The 22,654-nt window shown below is 36.6% G+C and overlaps 1 long non-coding RNA gene across 2 annotated transcripts in view; it reads left to right on the forward strand.

The window, feature by feature from the left end:
• Positions 1-22,654, forward strand: part of LOC146543465 (uncharacterized) — a 177,871-nt gene that overhangs the window by 111,381 nt on the left and 43,836 nt on the right. For both annotated transcript variants that reach the window (XR_014886037.1, XR_014886036.1), the window contains exon 3: positions 13,511-13,673. This is a non-coding gene — a long non-coding RNA (uncharacterized LOC146543465). The remainder of the gene's footprint in view (positions 1-13,510; positions 13,674-22,654) is intronic.

A 22,654-nucleotide genomic window follows, 5' to 3' on the forward strand; every position in this document is an offset into this window, starting at 1 on the left:
TGAATTTGTGACGTGTCATCAAAACAATTTCAAACAAGTAGCCCTTCGCTGTCAGTTGGTTATGAAATAACTTCTCCTTCCCTTCACATCTTTTCAAAATCTCTATTGTGGTTTGATCTTTGGAACTGTATATCAGCTGGTGTTGTGCAGCAGGGTTACTTTCAAGAGAAAAAGTGAAAAGGAGAGCAGATATGCCACTGGGAGAAGGAAGAGAAACAGTTCTGCATTTTAGGCACAGTGCTGTCCATTTGGGATAGATGTAGATTATGATGTGGAACACAGAGGAGGGAAAAAAATATTTAAACAACAAAGCATAAATTAGGCAAAATACCTGGAATGCAGAAACAATTTGAGGGGGAAAAATAGTTCCTGAATGAAGTCTGAGTAATGATTGTATCACAAGAAACTTCTGTGTTAGGGAACACAGAGTGAACGCTCTAGGGAAAAACTGTATTTGTGAGATCCCAACAGAATATCCTATTATTCTGACACAACTTCTAAATATGGAGGGAGTTTTTAAACCCTCAGTAGCCTTGAAGAGAGCAAATATCTAATAGGGATGAAGTGAACTAATCAACTGAATATGAGGAAAGTAATTATCAATAAAATGTAACTAATCCATCAGAAATCAACAGTGCTGTAATGCTAATGAAGGCTAAAACTTCAATCTGAATATCTAAATTCAGATTTTGCATTCTTCCTCCTCTGAAAGCTGCTTCTGTTTAGATGCCCGAACCAGTTTTATTTGTGTACCTAAAAAAAGAACTCGAACTAAATTCCAGCTACTGGATTTTGGATGCTTTCATTCTTATGGGTGCTTCATGTTTTAGAGCAACTTTTTACAGTGGGCCAGATCTTTCTCTGAAAGTGTTGTCTTTTTTAAGGAGCCAGACTGGCTCACTTCTAGAAGAATAGCTCTCTGTTTGACTTGAAGGACCCAAATTGGAAATGACTGTCTGGACTCTAATATATTCTTGTTTGTCATCAAATAACAGCATTAGTTAAAATATGCAACATCTTGTATATCTGAATCTTGTTGTTTCTAGTTCTTGCTGTTCCTAGGAGGAATGTGTGTTCCTTTTATCAGGTATAATCTTTTATTGGAATTTCACTTTCTAAAGCAAACTGATAATTTTTCTTTTTTTTTTTTACCCCTTGGACAAAATGACTCGTACTTTTTTGGGGAACAAAACAGTAAGGACTGATAAACTGAACTTGCCCTCTTCAGTTATGACAACTCCTCCACAGAAATAATAAATTTGTTGCTTTTTCTTCGAGTTCCAATTGTGCTAATAAGTTCTAGCCAGTCAAACTTTTCCAGTCCAACAAAGCTTCTGAGGATTTCAACATCATCCTTCATCAGAAAGAGTTAGCAAGCTAAATAAGGGATGCTGGGAATGTTTGTATTGCTTTTCTCTATACAAAAAAAAAAAAAGGGATGGGGGAGGGTGTGATTTAATTTCTGGCTGGCTACTTTTGCCAATGTCTCCAAAGTCTCACATTAAACTTGTAGGAGAGTTATTGATCGTGTATGGTAGTAGCTTCCAGTTTCCACATTAGCCCTGTGAGGAAATTAAATGATCAGTAAGTAAATATTGAAAGCATAAAGTCTGTGCTGCTCTCTTTCATTATTCATTGGAATTAGATGTTCACTGATGTTATGGGTGGAGCAAAAGAGTTTTACTGTTTTGTTTAATGTTTTATTTATTTTGGAGTAGAAAGCCACTTACTTTATTACTCCTTAATAGAAAAACATTAAAATATCATTCTTCTTTTTGTGAAATATTTGAGAAATGAAAAACCATTTTTATAGCCCTTCAGAAATATGAAGTTTGTGCAAGCTACAATTAGCTTAAGTCTTATTTGCCAAAAAAAGAAAATTTTTACTTTATATACTTAAAAATCAGCCCATTAATTTAGGTATCAAGTATAGATCAACCTGCCTACATTTGGACATTCAGGATGGAAAATTTCAGAATGGTTTTGAAGTTAAGCTAGCTTAATGTTGAATAATTTCCATAAATAGTTTGCAAGTTTCTAGTTAATTTTTAACTTCAGTTTGTCAGATTAATATTGAATATCAGATTGTTTCAAGAAAAAAAATGATTTGATCATAGATGAGTAACTAGTACACAGCATGGAGTTAATTAAAACAGGATTCATTAAGTATTACTCCATACTAAGCCATATGTTGCCTATCTGGTTAAAAAAAAAAGTGATAATAAAAAATAAGGAGAAAATTTTATAAAACTTGTGAAACAGATTTAATTATTTGCTAAAATAGAAACTTCTAGGGAAATAATATTGGAGAAGAAAGCTAATAAATGAAGACAACTGATGTCATCTACCTGGACTTCTGCAAGGCCTTTGTCATGGTCCCCCACCACACCCTTGTATCTAAATTGGACAAAGATGGATTTGAAGGGTAGACTGACTTATTCACCGAATAAGGAATTAGTTGGAAGCTCGCAGCCAAATAGTTGTGGTCATGGGCTCTTTGTCCAGGGGGAGGCTGGTAACAAGCAGTGACCACCAGGGGTCCATTTTGGGTCTGGTACTGTTTACATCTTTATCAGTGATGTAGATGATGGGATTGAGTGCACCTTCAGCATGTTTGCCAATGACTCTAAGCTGAGCGGTGTGTTTGATAATGCAGGAAAAAGAGATGTCATCCAGAGGAACTTCGATAAACTCAAAAGGTGGATCTTTGTGAACCTAATGAGGTTCAGTGAAGCAGAGCACAAGGATTTGTACTTGGGTTGAGGTAATCACAGATATGCATACGAACTGAGAGAACTCCTAGAGGGTAGCTCTGCTGAGAAGAACTTGGGGTACTGGCTGATGAAAAACATAACATAAGCCAGCAGCATATGTTTGCAGCCTGGAAGGCCAATGGTATTGTGGTTCAGTCAGAAGAGGGCTGGCCTGCAAGGTGAGGGAAGGGATTATCTGTCTCTACTCTGGCCTTGTGAGGCCCCAGCTGGAGTACTGTATCCAGCTGTGGGGCCCCATCACAGGGAATATGTGGAGTTTTTGGAGAGGGTACTGAAGAGCTCTGAAAAGATGATTGAAGGGCTGGAGCACCTCTCCTATGAAGACAGGATGAAGGAACTGGGCTTGTTGAGCCTGGAAAAGAGAAGGCTGTGGGGAGACCTCATTGCAGCCTTCCAGTATTTAAAGGGAGTTTACAGCATTAGAGAAATCAACTTTTTATGTGAGTGAGTAGTGATAGGACAAGCAGGAATGGTTTTAAAGTAAAGGAGGGGGATTTAGATTAAATGTCAAGGGGAAGTTTATCACTGAGAGAGTGGTGAGGTGCTGGAACAGGTTGCTGTGAGGCTGTGGATGCCCTGTCCCTGGAGGTGTTTAACACCAGGTTGTATGGGGCATTGGGTGATCTGATCTAGTACTTTATGTAGCAGTTGATAATTCTGCCTGTGGCAGGCAGGTTGGAACTTGATGAACGTTGAGGTCCCTTCCAGCCCACGCCATTCTATGAAGTGGGTTGGGGCATAGAAGGTTAGGCTGAAGGCTGGATTTGATCTTAAAGGTCTTTAGTAACCTAAGTGTTTCTATAGACTAAGCATTGCCTATTTAGGAGATTTAGTGACCCTACCAGTGTGTGGAAGTGGTTTTACTGAGGTACAAGTGTGCTGTTGCATGCATAAACCAGTAAGAACTTGGGTTATACTTCTTAGGAAGCTGAAACCAAAATCCATCCATGATCCAGCTGCTGGTCCAAAGCTGGCGCATATGCACTGCTGTGAATATGCTTTTCAGTAAATTGGTCTTGTTTGGAAAAGATTTAGTTTTGCACTCCCGAGTTAGTTTACTAGTGCTGATGGAAGGAAAGGGTCTAAAATAAACAGTCTTTGAAAGGAGGGGTAGCAGGAATGCTGAAGCCCGGTCATAGCTCCCTTTGAGGGTGCAGTTACATATCATTTCAGGGATTACATTTTTGTACTTTGCTTGGGTACCAGTGCTAGGTCAGTTCAGACTGGCTTGGCACTGACAGTTGTTGAGCTGCATTTGTGTGTCACAATCCTTTACATAGGTAAAACTTCATTCAGACCTTAGAGAGGGAGGGTATCAGAGGTCAATGAAGTGGCATGCATAGCCTTGACAGAGCTACACTTTCCTGCTGCTAAGCTCGTATGTTCAGCTGCAATGGATTTCTTGCTATAGAGCTTCGAAAGGTGGAAAGTAATTATTTGAGCAAGATTATGTTCTTGTTTTCTATGGCATTATCACAGTGCCAGCTGCTACAGTTTGCCAGTCTCAGTCTCAGGATTTTGCTAGCTATTCTGATAACATCTGTGATGTATTATAGGATTGATTGAGGGGCTGGAGCATCTCTTCTATGAGGAAGAGCTGAGAGCTGGGCCTGCTTAGCCTGGAAAATAGATAACTGACATGGGATCTGATTAATGTTTAGAAAAATCTTAAGGGAGGATTTCAACATGATGGGGCCAGGCTGTTTTCTGTGCATAACAACAGGACAGGAGTTTACACAGTTTTCAGCTTTTACAATCTTCTTTACTATGAAATTAGATGTAGTTTGAGTAGCACTGTGTTATGCTCAAAGCTCCACAGTCTAGCTTGATGGAAACTGACCTCTGGTTGCATACTGATGAGAAACAATTTCTGTGCTACTTAGTAACATTTTCTGTTCTAGTATGCAAAAGTAGTTTTACTGCTCTGTTTTCCATACTAGTTTAAGTCCATCATGTGTTTTGGTTTGTGGTATATGTGCAGTGAGGAAGATAGCAGTTAAAATCCCAGATTTCTTGGTGTTGTTTAAGATTTATTTTTCTGGTTCAGAATGTACTGCCTGTCCCTATAATAAAAGCTGGCACTTCCCATAATGAAACACTGGGATTACTGGGATTTTTTTTATTTTTATTTTTTTTAAGCAAAAAAATTTACTCTTCATTGAGCCTGTAAGGGGAGTAAGTTCAGAGATGAGTGTGGTCCAAAACATCTTTGGTAACCAGTGCATTTTCATCTTCTAATTTAAGCAATAAAGAATGTAAAGTGAGACTGTGGAGGACTCTGTCATTAATCTAAGAAGTGCACATTGCAATTCATGCTCGTGTTGTAGACAGACCTTTCATTCAGATCAATTCTGAGTTCTTTAATTTGGACTCTGCGATGTCTTTTATATAATTATGCTTTCTTTGAACTGCATTGATGTCGGTCACCAGCAAGCACTTGAAATCTGTGGTGCTGTCATTACAAAGAAAACATTATGAGAGCTGCAGTCATGACAGCATAATCCCTGTCTCCCTTGATCTCATGGGAAGTCATAATGAATGAACAGAGAGCTTTCAGCTTCTGAAGCAAGAGGAAAAAGGAATCATCTTCTTCAGGAAGGGATGAGAAATGGAAGCTGTGCTCTGTTTTACACCACCAAGCTCTCAGTTAATACTGGATCAATATGTAGGATTATGAGTTTTAGCAACAGTTACTGCACAGTATTAAAATTCAGAGAAGCAGAAGAAAGCTCGCTGTCTGTAACCTTCGTCTCTTGTTCTAATATTGAGGAACCACCAAACTTCTTAGATTTATGTGCTTTGTATTCTATCTTTCCTAGGGTATTCATTTGTGGGGTGGGCTTCCAATTTCTGTCTTTCTCAGATGTGAGAATCTCAAAAAAGAGTGGTTTTGGTTTTGTTCTTTTTTTTTTTTTTTTTAAACTTATAGCCATTCTAGTTATTTTTCTAGGAGGAAAAAAATTGTTTAATGTACTTTGGACTCTCAGATCAGTTCTTTTGATGTGATAATTTCAGATTTTGTACTTGGTGAGTTAATTATTTTCTTTTTATTTGCAATTTTTAGAAAGTTTTTTTTCTTTGAAGAGACAAATGCGATTGTTTAAGGTCCTGTGATGTGCTGAGGTCCATTAGCAAAACTCAAGACACCCGTATGCTTCCAGTTGCCAGTTTTAGAGGCGTTGCATACACATACATGAAGATCTTTGTTTTCAACTCTTGTGAAGCCTGTGAGGGTTAGTTCACTGACTTGGGAAGTATCGAGGAAATTAATTATTTGAGATGTGGGCATTGCTGTGCGGTAGGAGGTCTCTTAGAATCATAGAATCCCCATGGTTGGAAAAAAAACACCTGCAAGATCATCCAGTCCAACCGTCCAACTACTACCCATATTTTCCCACTAAATGATGTCCCTCAGTACAGCATCTAAATGGTTCTTGAGCATCTCCAGGGACGATGACTCAGTCACCTCCCTGGGAAGCCCGTTTCAGTCCTTACCACTCTCTTGGAGAAGAAATTTTTCCTAACATCCAATCTGAATCTCCCCTGGTGCAACTTGAGGCCATTCCCTCTTGTCCTATCACTGCTGACATGGGAGAAGAGGCTGACTCCCACCTCTCCACAGACTCCTATCATGCAGTTGTAGAGACTGATGAGGTCTCCCTTGAGCCTCCTCTTCTCCAGACTGAACAATCCCATTTCCCTCAGCCATTCCTCATAAGACTTGTGCTCCAGACCTCTCACAGCTTTGTTACTCTTCTCTGAACATGCTCCATGAACACTCTTAATCTATCAGAATGTAAAATTGTATGGTTTCCCAGTGTGAGATGACAGCTTATACTAAGGAAATAATTTTCTATTACTGTTCTAAGAGCAACATTTTCAGAAAATTTAGAAAAATAATTTTCTAAAACATTCTAACTTTAGTTCCTTTTCTCCCCTAGGTGACAAATCATGGTTCTGATGAGCAAAGAACAGCTTATGTTCCTTTGTCAGTGTTGGGAGGTGCTTCCATAACAACTTCCTATGCTGTTGTCTTCAGCTTTGGCTGTGTTACTTCAGACATTTTCAGAACTGTCTCTCGCTGTACTGAATATATATTCCCAAAATAGCCATGCAAATATTAATTTTCAGAAGATGTAAGATATGTGTCCAGAAAATTTCCTCACAGTAAACATCTAATGCTGTGCAAGTGGCAAATCTTGATTTAAAGCAATTTTTTTTGTGTTCTGATTTGTGTGAAAGGGCCAGTTTGGTAAAGACAGTTAAAGAAGAGGCCATTTTATTTAGTTAGTGCTTTGATTTTACTTACATGTTACATGGAATTTGAAGGCTGTAAAGATGATGGGGGGAAAAAAAGAAATTAGTGATTCAGAACTATGCTAAGTAACTTGTGTCAGCTGATTAACAGCGCCTGTCTGATATACATCTTGCCTCTAACTTCAAAGCTTCAAGAATACTTCATTGAAAATATTCTGAGCATTCCTTTTTTTTTTTTTTTTTTTTTTTAAGTGCTTTAAAAGACCTAAGCCAGTTTGAGCTCTACATTTCTGTTCACTAGTAATCTTTCTGAAAAGATTGAATTCAGAATATGGTGTTTCTTTAGGAACTTCTTATAAATACCAGTTTACATGAGACCTGTTCCTGGGGAGGAGAAAAAAAGGAAAAAGGTTTGGGTCTTTTTTTTTTTTTTTTAATCATCTACAGAAGATTAGTTGGAAGATACTGCATAATACTGATTCCTGTTTAGTAATATTGCACTTTTGAGCATTTTGCTTTACCTTAATGTGTTCACACAGTCAATGTACCATTGACTTTCCCCATTTGCCAGGCTGTTTGCATCTACTTCAAACACTTGTTTTGTCTCCTTGGGGCCTGAATTTTCTCCAAAAATGCGGTATGGGATTTTGCTTTGTTGATTGTTGTTGCTGTTTTTGTCTGTGAGAATGGAAGTGACCCCTAAGAGCTCAGCAGCAGTGAGCCTCCGGGGCTGATGTTCCCTAGAAGCTCCGAAGTATTGCTGGAATATAAATTCGATATGCGTTCTTAGTTCATGTTTAGCTTTTCTGTGGACAGGTAAGACAGAGAGTTTTCTAGAATACTCCTGCTGGATACTGTTATTTAAATTGTTTTCATTGTGCATTACAACCCCGTAAGTCGATGTTCGCATCATACTTAGAGTTTCCTGATCTCTTTGGTCCTTTTAAAATAATATCACAGTTTTGTTGCTCCTGGTGATTTATGCTTATGTACCAAAAGTAGTAACATTCACATGTTGCCTGGTCTGCTGGCCAAAAGTGAAATGATTTTAAAGTAGTTGGTTTTTGCATATCATTTTCATAGTCTTGCTGATGTTAATACAGTTGTCAGTCTTGGAAATTCAGACAGGCAACTGATTTAATGAGTAACTCTTTGGGATTTGGTTAACAGAGAATTTGGAAAAGATTTTTTTACTATAATGCATAGGTTTTAGCAACTGGTTCATTCTTGTGAGATTTGAGGGATGAGGGAGGAAAATACACCAAAAATATCTGCAGTTACCTTAGAAACAATATAAAAGTGTGTAATGGTAAATTCGCCTACAAAGTTCTGGAGAACATGCAGCATTCCTTTGCTCTATTAATTGTCCATGTTTCTTGTTAAATAATACTGTAGGTTTTGGGTTTTTTGGTGTTTTTATTATTATTTTACACAAATGGCTGTGGTAATGTAGCTAAAATTCTTTTTTAACATATGAGAATTAACAGATCAGAATTAGACAATTCATTTTTACTGTCTGATCATGGGCAAAGTCAGGAGGTAAATTGCAGGAATGCTCTGGTGCTGCGAGTTCTGACAGATGGAGACGGAAATGAATGTCTAATTGTATTTATCTCTATAAGCCTTCCAATGTATTGACCACTGGTATTTAGAATATTGAGAAGATAAGGTTAATAAAGTTCCTATGTCAGTGACTGTAATTTTTATTTTACACCGAATGGATCTGTGTTGTACCTGTTCAATGCCTTACCCTAAAAAGTATGCCAGGAGGAGCTGTGAATTTAACTTCAGCACTTGATTGATTCAGCATTCTGGCTGAAAACAGAGCTGGATGCTCAGAATTAATTTATGCTGAAATCTGACTGCTTCCCAAGTAAAATTATTCAGAAATGGAGATTTCATTACTTTGCTGTTTTCTCCACAGACTGCTGCTGATTAACCAGAGCTGTAAGATTTTCCTTCTTTGTCTGATGAAGCTATTTTTGCTTCTTCAAAGTAAAACCTGCTGAGATGGAGTGGCAAAGTCGCTGATGATGTAAATGGCACACTGTGTCAGCTCTTACCTCAATCAGCTTTAAATAAACATTTGTTTCAAACGGTGAAAGAATGTAAACACAAAGTATCAATTTCAGCCCTGGAATGAGCCGTGCCTGCCTACTGACTCCAGCTGGTTTATACCAGTGTTGAGGATGAACAGGATTATGTCTCCTTCATAACCAGTAAGGTTTTCACATGAACCTCCCGTCAGCCAGACTTGGTAGCAGATTTAACAATAACAGGAGGGATAACATAGCAGTCTTTGGGAAGGAAAAAGCAAAAACCAAGAGCTCAGAGCCAGGCAGAGACCATTGCAAATAGAATTTTACTATGCTGAGACCTGTTTTCTTTGGAAGTGCGATTAAACTGGGGGGATGCATCTGGCGTGCTGTTTTAGCCAAAATGAGGTTGTAATAGAAGATATTTTAAGAGAGGAATTTTGCAAAGTTTACTACAAGAGCTGAAGGATTATGCTCTATATCCTGTATACCATAAAGCATTGAAAATTTCCACAAGTTGGAAGATTTTACTTTTTTAGAGAAAGTATATGACATTGCATCAATCACAGGCAGTTTTGTTCCTCTGTAATCAAACTTTGGCTTTGTATGCTTACAGTATTCTTAACTCCTTAGATCTTCAAAAGTTAGCCATCTCTCTTCTGTGCAGATAATTTAAAAGCTTACTTCAATTCCCTCTTTTGGCTGTGAATAATTTCAAAATTTCAAACAAGAGGAAAAAAAAGCCAAAAATAGAACCACGAGTTAGAAGTATTTTAAACCCAGTGCTAGTGACTGCAGCACTAGATGCTTCAGTATTATTTAATGATTCTTCCTTTCCAAAAAAGAACATTAATCTTCAGTATAGAATTTCAACCCAAATGGCCCATCTTCATCAGCAGAAGAATATTGAACTTGAATGGTTTTTTGTTTCTATGCAATGTACAAATTGACTCTTAAGTTCAATCAGCCACTGCTAAATAGCAGTGTTGATCCTGTAGAAAATTCTAGTTGGAGATGTGTCCACTGAGAACTATTCCTGTCTCTCAGCTGATCTGTGCTTTAGAAGTCTGCCATGCCATTTCAGGAAGAGCTGTTTTTTGGTGTTTTTTTTTTTTTTTTTTTTTTAAACAGGAAGTCTTTAAATAATACTCTTTAAAGTGGTTTCAGTTGTGGTTTTTTTGTTTTGTTTTGTTTTGTTTTGTTTACAGTACTTTTATCATCCCACTGGCTGTCTGGTTAGGCTCTTTGTTATTACTGCTGTGTTGGAAGTATGAGCTGTAGCTCTTTCTGTAAGAGATGATTGATGTATGTATTGCAGATGAATGTGTCTATAAAGAGCGGGGGGCCTTTGGTGTTTTTTTTTTCTCTCTGTCATTGTGTTTTAATTTGTCATGTCATTAGTCTTTACAAAAAAGGATTTGGATTTATAAATGAAAGGAGACTTGTAGATTGGCTCAGTAGATTTGGGTGCTGGACTAGTCAAAGAAGCATCGTCATGGGAAAGGCTTGCTACTTCTGTTGAAAGTAGCATGTTGTGAGCCATTGCTTGGAACAGCTTCTTTCTCTTCATTCCACCCTATGTGCAATATGCTGCAGACAGAAGGCCTTCAAAGCAAGGCTTTGTGAGAAAAGCTGGGGCTACTCAACCCCTTTTCTCCCTGTCTACTGCTGAACTGTTCGGCGTGCAAACAATTGCACCTTGTCCTTCCCAGCAGTCGCTCACTAAAGCAGAACAGTTTCATCTTCTTTCATGACTTAACTCCTTCAGAGTGGAAGTTGTATTGCTGTTTGCTCGATCTGCATTTTCATGCTAAGAATATAACTTTTGCCTGTAACAAAGGAAGATGCCAAAGAAGCCAAATAAACATATCTAATCTGATAAGAGGAAGATATTGACTGTACCAATACAGTGAAAATTTAAATAGAACATCAGCTTCTCTTGCTGTTAAAAATAACAAGCTGTATTTGGAATCCTTTATCAAAATAGTACTGTTTCATTTTGCTTGGCTGGCCAAGGGAACCCAACTTTTGCTTAGTTAGTGCAAGTGCCATTGAGTTCTCAATATTACAAGTTCAACAACTTTAGAAACAAAAAACTGTGTTAAATATTCTCCATATCCCAAGATATGGCTATGTAAATGTAAGTTGCTGGGTGTACATCTCATAATGTTTGAAGGACTTCTAAAAACACAGCCTTGCAATTTTAAGGATGGTTCAGTCATGTAATTAGGGTAAGAATGTATTCATAAATGTTTGCTATCAAAATATCTACCCCTGAAATACAGTCTTTATTGTTCTGCTTCATATGATGAACATATATGTTAGCTTTGTACTGTACTGTCTACAACTTACGTGATATACCTTCCTTGCTGCACTTCTCTTACTCAGTGACTTTTTTCTTCTTTCATTCAGCTTTATCTGTAGTCATACAAGGTAATCTATATTTAATATGGCTGTATCCAGCCAGGGGATTGAAAATCTAAAAATATTTTTACTCTACCATGTGCCTGCGGGCTTATATTTCATTGCTTTCATTGTGAGAGAAGGATGTGGTCAAAAGTAAATCAGCTAGTCTTTTGATCAGACAGAATATTACCCGCATCTTTGTAAGAGCTGATAGGGGAGATTTTCTTTTCCCCACACCAAATTTACTTTGCTGAACAAGACAGCTTGCATTAAAATGTTGTTAATAAATAATATCCTGTCTCTCCAAACCATCTGTAATAGCAGTACATATATCCTAAAGGAGAGTGGCTTGAAAATATTCCATGTTACTGTCTAAAAATGTATATATATTGTGATTTCTCAAGTTTACTTATAGAATAGAAAGGAGAGGGGGATGTATAAACTGTTTATTATCCCCCATTTAACTGCATGTTGAGATGATCAATCACACTAGTCATGTAAGTGCAATTTGCTCCATCAGTTTCCAGCTTTTGGCAAGTTAATGCAGTAACTGCTGAAGTCACTGGTGATTGTTTATGGTTGCTCTTGCATGCTTTGTGAGGTAAAGCTAAAGTATGTTGGTAACCAAAACGTATAACAAAATATAAGGGCAGGAGCAGTCTTGTTATAGCAGGTCTCATCTCGCCCTCCTGAACTCCCTGCACCCCTCCCCCCCAAAAAAAAAAGAAGGGCTAGTGGTTTTTCTGGATGGCCAGGTGAATTTGATACGTTTGATACGTGTGGGGTGAGTTTCTACCCTGCCATGCAGAGTGAAATACAGTGAAAGCACAAAAAATTGTCAAGAAAATTACTAAATGATTACAAAAACCACTTGGAAGAAAGCAAACTGATTTGTTTATTTATATAGTAAATGTATGCAAAATTTCTCTCAGTTTCATGGAGAGCTGACTCTTGCCTGGTATTATCTGCATTGTTCTGTGAAAGTTTACTCAGGAGTTCTAAGGGTCAAGATGACATTCAAACGGTCACTATTCAGAAAGTAACCTTTGTGTAAATACCATAAATTTGTTGAATAGTTGTTTGACTTAACAACTTTGATGCATTTATTTTTAATTCTTCCCCAGTCGGGACCTTAAATCATTACTCTGTGCTGGTATAAGCATAAAAGATAGTAGTGTAACAGTTCTCTCTACCATTCTGATGTGCTCCACGTAGCAGGAGGGAGCTGATGGCAGATGTCTGGATAATCTCTCTGGAGCGGTGTATGTTTAACCTTATTACAGACCAAGATCCCCCCACTTTCCTTCTCAGAAATTACAGCATGCAACCCCACATAGTTCAAAAATGAGCTACAGAAGTATTTTCTAGTGAGCCTTTTCCAAGTGGTTTGTCTTTGAGCTCATTCAGCCTTGTGTGATGTTACAGTACATCAAAACATACCTGTAACTACATGGATCGCTTTTTTGCTTGGTAGGATGATTTTGTTTTGTTTTTTTGTTTGTTTGTTTGTTTTTAACATGCTTCAGTTCTGCTACATTTTGGAGAAAGATTCCTTTTCTTGCTGTTCTTATATTGATAGTTCTAAATTATATGTTCATACTTAGTTACAAATGTGTAGCTAAGCAAACTCCTTTGGAAAAATCAAGGTATTGAACTCGATACTGGTCATTTGGAATATGAAAAGAACGCCATCTTTGCCTATTTTTGTCCAAATTCTGATTGTAGTACTGTTATTCATATTGCTGTACATGATCTGTTCTTACATAGTTTTTGTATGCCTTTGCCACACAGTGTGTACTGATTAACTTCAGCTTAGAACACAGAATGTTGTGCCACACTAGAATTATGACAGAACATATAGTATTTAACAGATACTATAACAAAGTACTGTGGAAGTCAAACTGATTGCTGAAATATGTCTAAATTATTCTTCCTTCTACAGTGTGTTCATTTTACCTGTGCTTGCTCACAGTGTATATTTGTAAGAATAAAACAAGCCAAAACCACCTCACTGATCGTATTTTGTTTCTGTTCCAGGTCCCAGCTCTGTGCCTGCCTAAGCAGATGAGCCAGGTTGTGGGCAAGTGTGCCGGGGTCAGAAGAACAAGGATCATAGTGCAGTCATTGCCAGCTTTGTGCATCAAGCAGCGTTTGCACAGAACCCTCTCAGTTTTCCTTTTACTGAGTTCTTTTCAAATGGGTGAGTTTGGCATAGTTTTATATATACTTGCTGGGAAATGAGTTATTACCAAATATAGCCTATAGGACTGCAGCAGAAACTTTCCAGTCTGGTTGTCCACCTGGAAAGCATTCAGAAAATGTACAACTGTCATATTTGCCTGAGATGTACAAGGAAGTTATCTATGTATATGCACTATGGAGCGTTTATGCAGTAAACCTAATGTTTCCCCCCAAACAATGTTTGCACAAGGCAGCTGATGTATTGTTAAAATTACAATTGTGATTTACTATATTTGTGAACAAATAAATATGTATGCGCTCATTTGTTTTAAATACATTTCAGAACGCACGTGTATAACGAATATATCTGGCATTCTTGGACATATGGTGACCTCTTTGGTGCTGCTGTGTGTGCATAGTTGATGTGACCTAAATACAAAATAAGTAGGGTACATATGTACAGAGTCAGGAATCCCAAAGGAGTTGGGAAAACTTCAATAATTGGAGGCATGCAGGGAGATGCTGTGTAAAACCTGGTGGCTATGAATACATACATTACAATTCCTGGGATCTGAGGGCGAGTGATCAATGAAAGAACTGTATAAGTTGGTGACTGCTGTGTGTTACCTGTTGAGCAACATTTATTGTCATTATTGGCATTCAAAAATTATACCACCATCAATACTTTGTCTGTTATAATTTGCTGTGTTCACAGATGGGATCTCTAAACAGACATTCCCAAGTGTAATTCTAGCCATAATTCAGTTTTCAGAATGCCTTGCATAACAGAAATATCTGCTTTTGTTGAAACTGTTCTAATTTATTGAAGCATTTTTGTAAGTTCTAAATTGGGAAAATTGTCAAGAAAATCCAAATGCTTTTAATACAAAATTGTTGATTTCTAGGAAATTTTTTCAGAACTAAGTTGCACAGGGATATGTCAGAGGGAAATAAAATCCTGTATGATTTATGTTATCGTGTTGAGCAAGGAAGACTAAGTACAGAAAATTGTGCTTTATAGTTAACCTCTAAACCTATTGATCTGAAGTACCTTAAGTTTAGGAAAAATAATTGTCTCCTTGAGTAATAATTTACATTAAGCTTTGCAGTTATCCTTATAAAAAATAAGCTCATTAATATTTAAGTTACACATTAGCTGCATCTCTTACAAGGACGAGATAATATTCCACATAACTATCATTAGTTATAACCAAATTAACATGGACTGAGAATAACCAATCTTTTGTAGTCCAAGCCAAATCTTAGTGAAAGTAATAACGGAAGTTTTCATGTTTTTCAGCATTAAACGTACAGTAAGAAAGAGCACTTCATGTGTTGCTCAGCAGTTTTGTGGATCATTACTGAAGTAGAAGTTGGTCCAGTGCCAAGACCTGCAACATGTGGTTTCTGTTCTTCAAATAATCTTGAAAATTATAATGGCCAGTTCAGGGAATTAATTGCCATTAAGTGACATTTATTATGAAAAATATGTTTATCTCACAACATTGGACACCTGATTCTAGTAGGCTTTGGCTTGCTTCTGTTTCACGTGATGCTTAGCCCATATTTGTGCAGAATAGGTGATTGAGGTATGAAAGTACCATTGAAGATCACCTTGTCAAGCTGCTCTGCTCAAGCAGGGTCACCTAGAGCTTACTGAGCAGGATTATGGCCAGAAGACTTTGCAGTATATCCATAAATTGAGATTCCACAACCTTCCTGGGCAACCTGTTCAAATCATCTGTCGCACCCTCAGTAAGGTGTTCCTATCCCACTGTCTGGCCACTTATATGGTCAAAAATATTACTTTGATTTGCCTGCTGACAAAAGGTAGCGGGCACAAAGTGAAGCATGGGAGCTTTCCTCTGAATGTAAGGAAATTGTGGCCTGTTTTTTTGGTGTTGTTTTTTTGGTGTTGTTTTTTTGGTGTTGTTTTTTTGGTGTTGTTTTTTTGGTGTTGTTTTTTTGGTGTTGTTTTTTTGGTGTTGTTTTATTTTATTTTATTTTATTTTATTTTATTTTATTTTATTTTATTTTATTGTGGTGGTGACTAAGCACTGGCTGGAGAAGCTGTGGAATCTATGAAGATACCATTGAAATGTGGTCTAGACATGATCTTGGGCAACCTGCTCAAGTTGGCTCTGCTTGAGGGAATGGATGACATCTTCCTGAGGTCCCTGTTAAACCCAACCAGTTTGTAACACTTTGAAATACATATCCAAAGGAACCAAAAGTATACTACGCTTTCTAAATTTAGGGAAAACTCAAGTTCGATATAAAAGAAAAATACCAGTATGTGTATTTGTACCTTAGGAAGGATGGCATCCAAATCCAATGTTCCCTACCTGTTGTTAATGGCCCCACAGTGCATTACTGCTTATATTAGGATCTGTACATTTTAAAACTGATGCAACTTTTTTTAAGTAGGGATTGGATAACTCTAGATCATCCCATACCATATGTTATCCCTTATCCTATATTGCTTTCGTTTATGATTTTGTTATGTATTAGTAACTACTTGTGTATTTTAAATAAGCATAAATTTGAGCGTACATGTAGTGGCTCTAAATTCACAGAACTGCAGTATTTTCATTTACTTAATGCCTGTTGATCTAAGGTTAAAGGGTGCAGTTGCATAGAGAACTGTGAGGTTAGCTGCAGCCTCATAATATCTAGCTGTACATTGTATTGTAAAATTGTATTGCAAGCAGGATAGCAGCTGAACCTTTTTTCAATAGAATGTAAATACTATAAGCTGCCACATGGAGACCAGTTTTTCTGCAGAGACCTGACTGGACAGTGTCAAGAACTCTGCTGTAGCTTATTTCTTTTTCGTATGAAAACATAATTCCTGCAGGGAAATCTATTTCAGACACAGAACTAAGGCCTGTTAACAGCTCTTCTTTCTGCCCAAATGTTCCCCTATGAATTGCTGATGGTTAGGGGAGCTCACAGTGAGAGCCGACAGCAGTTTTGTGCTTAGATGACAAGAATCTGTGTCTGTGCTAACTGCAGCTGGCACCATTAACTACCTATCCGTGGACTAAAATAAGAACAATTATCGCTGCATGCATTATAATGATGAAATCCACTCTGTTTCCATGGTAACATGAGTGACAATTTATAGTATGACCTTAAGAAAGTAGAATGTGACCATTTCTTTTATTTTTTATTTTTTTGTAGTTTTACAGGGAGCAGCAATTCACAGAAAATAATGTTTGGGAGTGCACATAAATGACAAGAATAAAGAAGTAACAAAAAGATGTGCAACATGCTTTCAAGTTGGAGCATTGTTCTTTGGCTCTAGTATTGTTACATAGGCACCTAATTTAGTGCTGTTTTCTGGTTATTAATCTTTTAAGTGGAAGCTTAAAAAAACAAAAGAGGAAAACTGAGTCAGGGCTTGCTTAAGTCAAATTTTTAAAAAACTCTTTTGCCATCTAAGTCATAGCACCATATGGAAAAGGTCTTACATTCTGAGATTTTGCCTGCAGAAGCACATTGAGACATTCTCAGAACTTTCCAGACTTACATTAATGAATCTTTGTCAAAGATCATTCAGTGGGTATTTTTATTATACTGCAGGATTTTGGGAATATCCAAACTAACATTGATATGGTTTATTTGTTTATTAGCAGGAAAGCTTTAGCAAAATGTTGAACAGCCCCAGTTGGATCTGGATGTTAATGAATACTACAGTATAGGCCAATCAAGTGACTAAAGCTCCTGAGTTCTTTAGACTGATTTAAGCATTCCCTTTGAGTGTTACTTCATTTCCAAATAACCTTCCTGTGCAAAAGATACAGCGTGTTTAGCTGTGCAGTTATTTAGTAAGAGAAGTAGTACCACAAGCATTAAATAATTCACAAACTTTCCCCTCCCTGCATAATTATCTCACCCCAAACCTCTTTATTCAATATGTGCTGCATAATGAATGTTCCTATGACCAACACTGAAGGATCATCTCTGCTACGAGTAAAGGATTACTGGAATCTCTCTTTGAGCTACTGAAGGCTTCAGGGCTGTGACAGTAATCCACTGCCTGTTGGCCTTTCCTTGCATGTGGCAGACATGATCAGATAAAGAAAAAGGAACTTAATTCTACCTCTGTGTTAAAATATCCTTTTCAGTCACATGATATTCTTTCTTGAAATATAGTCAATAATGACTATCCTGAACTTACAGGATTTCTTTTTTTAATTAAAGTTAATGATTATCATTGATTTAATTCCAGGAACATCTATACCAAACCTTCTAGAAAAGTTTTTGATCTCCAGCTCATTTTCTAAAGGTATCCCACTGTTTTATAGGACAAAATAGGACATCAGACTATCTAACGTCCCTTTCTAAATCCAAAATTAGATTGCTGGTTTAACTGCTTTTATTTTTAATACATGGGTGTTTTAAACTTTTTTTATATTATGCATACTAAGCTTAGGCATTTTCCTGTACCTGCAGTTACAGTAATAAACAGGCATTCTACTTTAAAAAAAATAAATAATAATTAAAAAAAAATTGGCAGAAAGTATTTTGTTGCAGTCTGAAATATACGAGTAATATCATCTCAATTTCTAAGAGGATTCAACTGATCAGAAGGATTCAACTTATCAGAAGAGATAAGTGAGAGTTAAAATGCAAAGTATTTCTAGCATTTAGGTTTGTGTTGCATATATAATTATATCAAAATAAATGTTGTACATTATGAGCCAGATCATACAGCATATGTGAATTAGGAGATTATGTTAGTGTCACCATAGCAAGAAGGAAAACTGATTAAACAGGACAGGAAGAATGGAGAAGAGTGTTTTTATTCATTTGAGAAGAGCAATAGTTTGAATCCAATTAACAGCTCTTTTTCTCAAGCACAAATGGAATAAAGAACTCTCTCTAAGGCTCAAAACAACATTTCAGTTTGTAGCTTAGTGAAATGTATTGGGCAGAAAAATGAAGAAATCTGTTTACGCTGCCTGTACATTCTTCATTCTGATTTTGATTCTTGTGTGTATGTCCTTTACACCCATGAAAATTCTTCTCTAGATAGAAGTAGCATGAAAGATTAGCAAGGCAGTTTGTGCAGAATGGAGGAAAACAGAAACAGCTGCAGCTTATGCTGTTCTAAGAATTCCAGCCACAGAATTTTGTTTTCCCAGTTATTTAGATATTTCACTTTAGCATGTTTGTTTGTCAAAAGTTCAAAAATTGTCAAAAGTTCAAATGAACAAAAAATGTTCATTTGTACTTTCCTGGTGGCTTTTTTTCCAGTTAAAAGCTAATATATCCAACTCAAACCATTTATTGTTTCTCATTTACTTTGCTGTTTGGGTTCTTGAACTGGCTGCCTAATGCTAAAGGCATGAGGAACCTAAAAAAGAACATTGTGAAAAAGAGTTAAAGTTACAATTGGTGTGCAAGTATTGCATCGATCTTCCAAATTCCAATTAAATTTAGAATTCAGCAAATCATAACGTGGCTAATAATGAGATCCTTAGGAGAATATAACATTAAATATAGTTAAGCTGCAAACACTCATGAGTACACTTTGCTTTTTAAGCCAAATATTTTCCTATCATAAAACCCTGATAGATCATGCTGTTAACCAGTAGAATTGATTCCCACACACAACCATGCATCAATAAAATATTCTTGTAGAATCTTGTAGAGTTTTATTACTTGTATTAACAAGCATTGTATAGTAATGAGTAATAAACTGAAGATGAGGATAAGTAATTTCTGTTTTATGAAGGGAAAATTAACAGCGAGGTACATCTGATTTTAGTTAGCGTTACATACCAAGTTGACTTTATATTTTAGTATTTTCTGTTTGTTGAGCATGTTTTCCCTCTGTCACTAGGCTATCTAAAAGCAACATCCTAATAAAATGTATATTGTTCTATTAATCATATTTTAAAGAATTAAATTCTTACCAGGAAATACAATGTTATTTAAGTTAGAAATTCTACAATTGTGTTACTGCACCCATATAGAATTTTATTTACATTTGCAGCTTTGACACCTAGTCTTTACCTCTTAACCTGGCCAGAGACAGAGTATGAATGAATGCAGTTCACCAAAGAAACAATTAAGACTGAAAGTATTCACCAAGTTTGCACTTCTGGTACATTACATAGCCTTTCACTTTGTCAGTGTACCTTTGGGCAAAAGTAAGCTCTAGCAGGAAATGTCCAAGCAACTTCTTGAAAGATACTAAACAAATAATGAACCTACAAGAAATTTCTACCAAAATATCTATTAAAAATCTATGTTCATATATTGTATATATTTTTACATATAATAAGTATTAAATGCAACTATTTATGACTGGGGGAAAACTAGAATTTGGGTGTAGTAGAAGGAGGTCCATATCAGAAAAATAGTCCATCACACATGTCTGTACTATGTGAAATCTTACTAGTTTTATTTTTTTCCAACTATATCAGATCATCTAGTGAGGTAACAGTTAGATCAAATAATTCTTCCTTTATCACTACATCATCATAGCTGCAATACCATCATAGAAGGTATTCCAGGGACTTTTTTCCACATTGACAGATAAGCAAATGTGTTATCTTGGTGATTCTTCAAAAAGAGACATGAAAAAAAAAAAATTCTCTTCTTGGAAAGACCTTAAAGAGAATTTTTAGTAATGGAAAACATAAAGGGAATTAGAGAACAGGATCTTTTTCAAATTAGTCTTTTATTTGGAAAAGAAAATAAAAGAAATTGAATTGAGTCCATCACAGCTCATGTTATTTTGCTGGGTATGATAGTCTAGGACTAACATGGTATGTCTACCATCCTGCCCAAAGAGTTCTGCTTAAGATTCTGAATTCTAAGCCACCTTCAATTCCTCTTGGTATCCCTGTTTAACCTCTGCTTCTACAAAGGTTCATAAATAGTTCTGCCTTTTGGCATGGAGCTATGCAAAAAGAGAGTGTATAGTGACAGCCTTCACTGATGACTAAGTATAGTGAAAGTTCAGTACAGAAAGTGCAAAACTGTGGTTCCAGTTTCCCAAAGTATAGAAAGGAAAGGCAGTATGCAAGGTAGCTGTGCCAGCTTCTAAAATGTGCACGTAAGAGTGGAGATTTACAGCCTCCTTTGAGTCCCAATAGCTATTGGATGTCATGGCTTTCAGTACAACTGGAAGTTTACATTCTGTGGTTTTAAACATATGAATTTTAAATGAGGTCTACAGTTGCTTGGATCTGGCAGGACTTTAATTGGATTCCATTTCTAAATCTCCCTGATACCTTTATTTATCCATAGTCCTGCCTTTTATTCTTTAAGTTATACAGAGGGAACGGTTTTTAAATGTAAGTAATGAGAGTGCCAAAGACTAATCTAACTAATGATCTGATCTTCGCCCTTGCTCCACTGTTTCAGAAACATCCTTTAAAATATTAACTTGAAAAAAAAAAAAAAACAAAAAACACCAAAATGTCTCACTACTTACATGTGCATTAGAACGCAAGATATGTCCTTGTGGCATACGCTGTTCAGTCAAGCCTGGTATAGTGGACATATGTCTAAGTAATCTGTCCATCTGGTATTAGATATTTAAACATATTCAACTGTATTTTGTTGAGGATACGGTGATACAGGACTTTTTTGGCACTTAGAGATCTCTTTCTTCCTGAATGAGTGGCTCTCATTTATTTAAACTTTAAAAGAAAGTTACTAGCAAATGTTTGCTATGCAGAATGAAAATCCCACTGTTGTCAGTAAATTCAATTTGTGATCAAGTAATATCCAATCTGACTGACTTTCTCTGGTGATAAAATCTTGTTGGACTTCCAGTTTTGACGGTGCTGGTTTGTAAGTTTACAACATCTCAGCACTTCATGTTTCCCTCTTCTGCCATTGCATGTTGTTCTAAACTAAGGGAATTTACTGACATTTGTTTTGAAAAAGAGAAAAAGATACTGGCAGCTTGCTCACTGCAGTCTTGAGTGTTCTAACTTTGATTTCTAGTTTGTTGGTAGGCCAGTTTTCAGCATGTGAATATCCGTGGTGTCCAGCAGAGTGCCTTGCATAGTTATTTTAATCTCTCATTCTTGGTGGTAAGCAACAATGAGTCGCGGAACTGAACTGCTTGCTTGTCATACTGCAAAAAGTCTGGATAATGAAGCTTTCCAAAAATTCTACCAACTTCTCTAATGTTGCCATAGTGATATAATTCAGCAAATTCCAGAATGAAACCTTTTTAAGTTATAATGAATAACCTAAATAGGAAAATAACACTTGAAAGTTCTAGATCTACGTGTTCTTCTTTTCTAGACATCCATAATAATGTACTTTAACTTGAATTTATTTTAGGAAAAGGAATGAGAACAAGTAATTCTTTAGTGGAAAAATATAATGTGTTTTATGTATGTACTGTGCAATGAGTGCAGAAATAGAGAACACAATTTGTAAAGTTAAAGTGAAACATACTAAAAGCAAATACTTAATAATTCTATAGCTGCATGAACTATACTCAAGTGGTAGTCGTTGTCTGCTCTAGCTTACTTCCTCTGAAGAGTAAGATAAATTCAGATATGATGGAGAAGAAATTACAACTGCAGTGTTCAGCGTAGGATAGTAAGAAGCTTCAGCATAGTAAGAAGCTTGAACTGATGTCATGTGTTTGAGAAGCTTTGATCTGGACAACATCTCCAGGACAGCAGCATTGCTGGAATGAGATTAGCAAAATACTTTTCAGAAACTCATTTTCTCCATAGTCCTGTACTATCCAAATGCCAATTGTTCATTTGTTCATGCAGATTCCTGTTGAAAATATTTTCACCCCAGTCTTGTTTTCTGGTTCCGTAACATTTTGCAAGCAGGGTTTATTTTGCAAAAGAGTTTGCTTTGCAAACAAAAGAAAAGGCTTCACGTGTGTCAGAGAATCATAGAATCCCCAGAGCTGGAAATGTCCCGCAAGATCATCCATTCCAACCTACCACCAATATTTCCCCACTGAATGATGTCCCTCAGTATGCATCTACGTGGTTCTTCAGC

This window comes from Meleagris gallopavo, chromosome 13 (assembly GCF_905368555.1).
Source record: "Meleagris gallopavo chromosome 13, MGAL_WU_HG_1.1, whole genome shotgun sequence".
In the NCBI taxonomy this organism is placed as follows: Eukaryota; Metazoa; Chordata; class Aves; order Galliformes; family Phasianidae; genus Meleagris; species Meleagris gallopavo.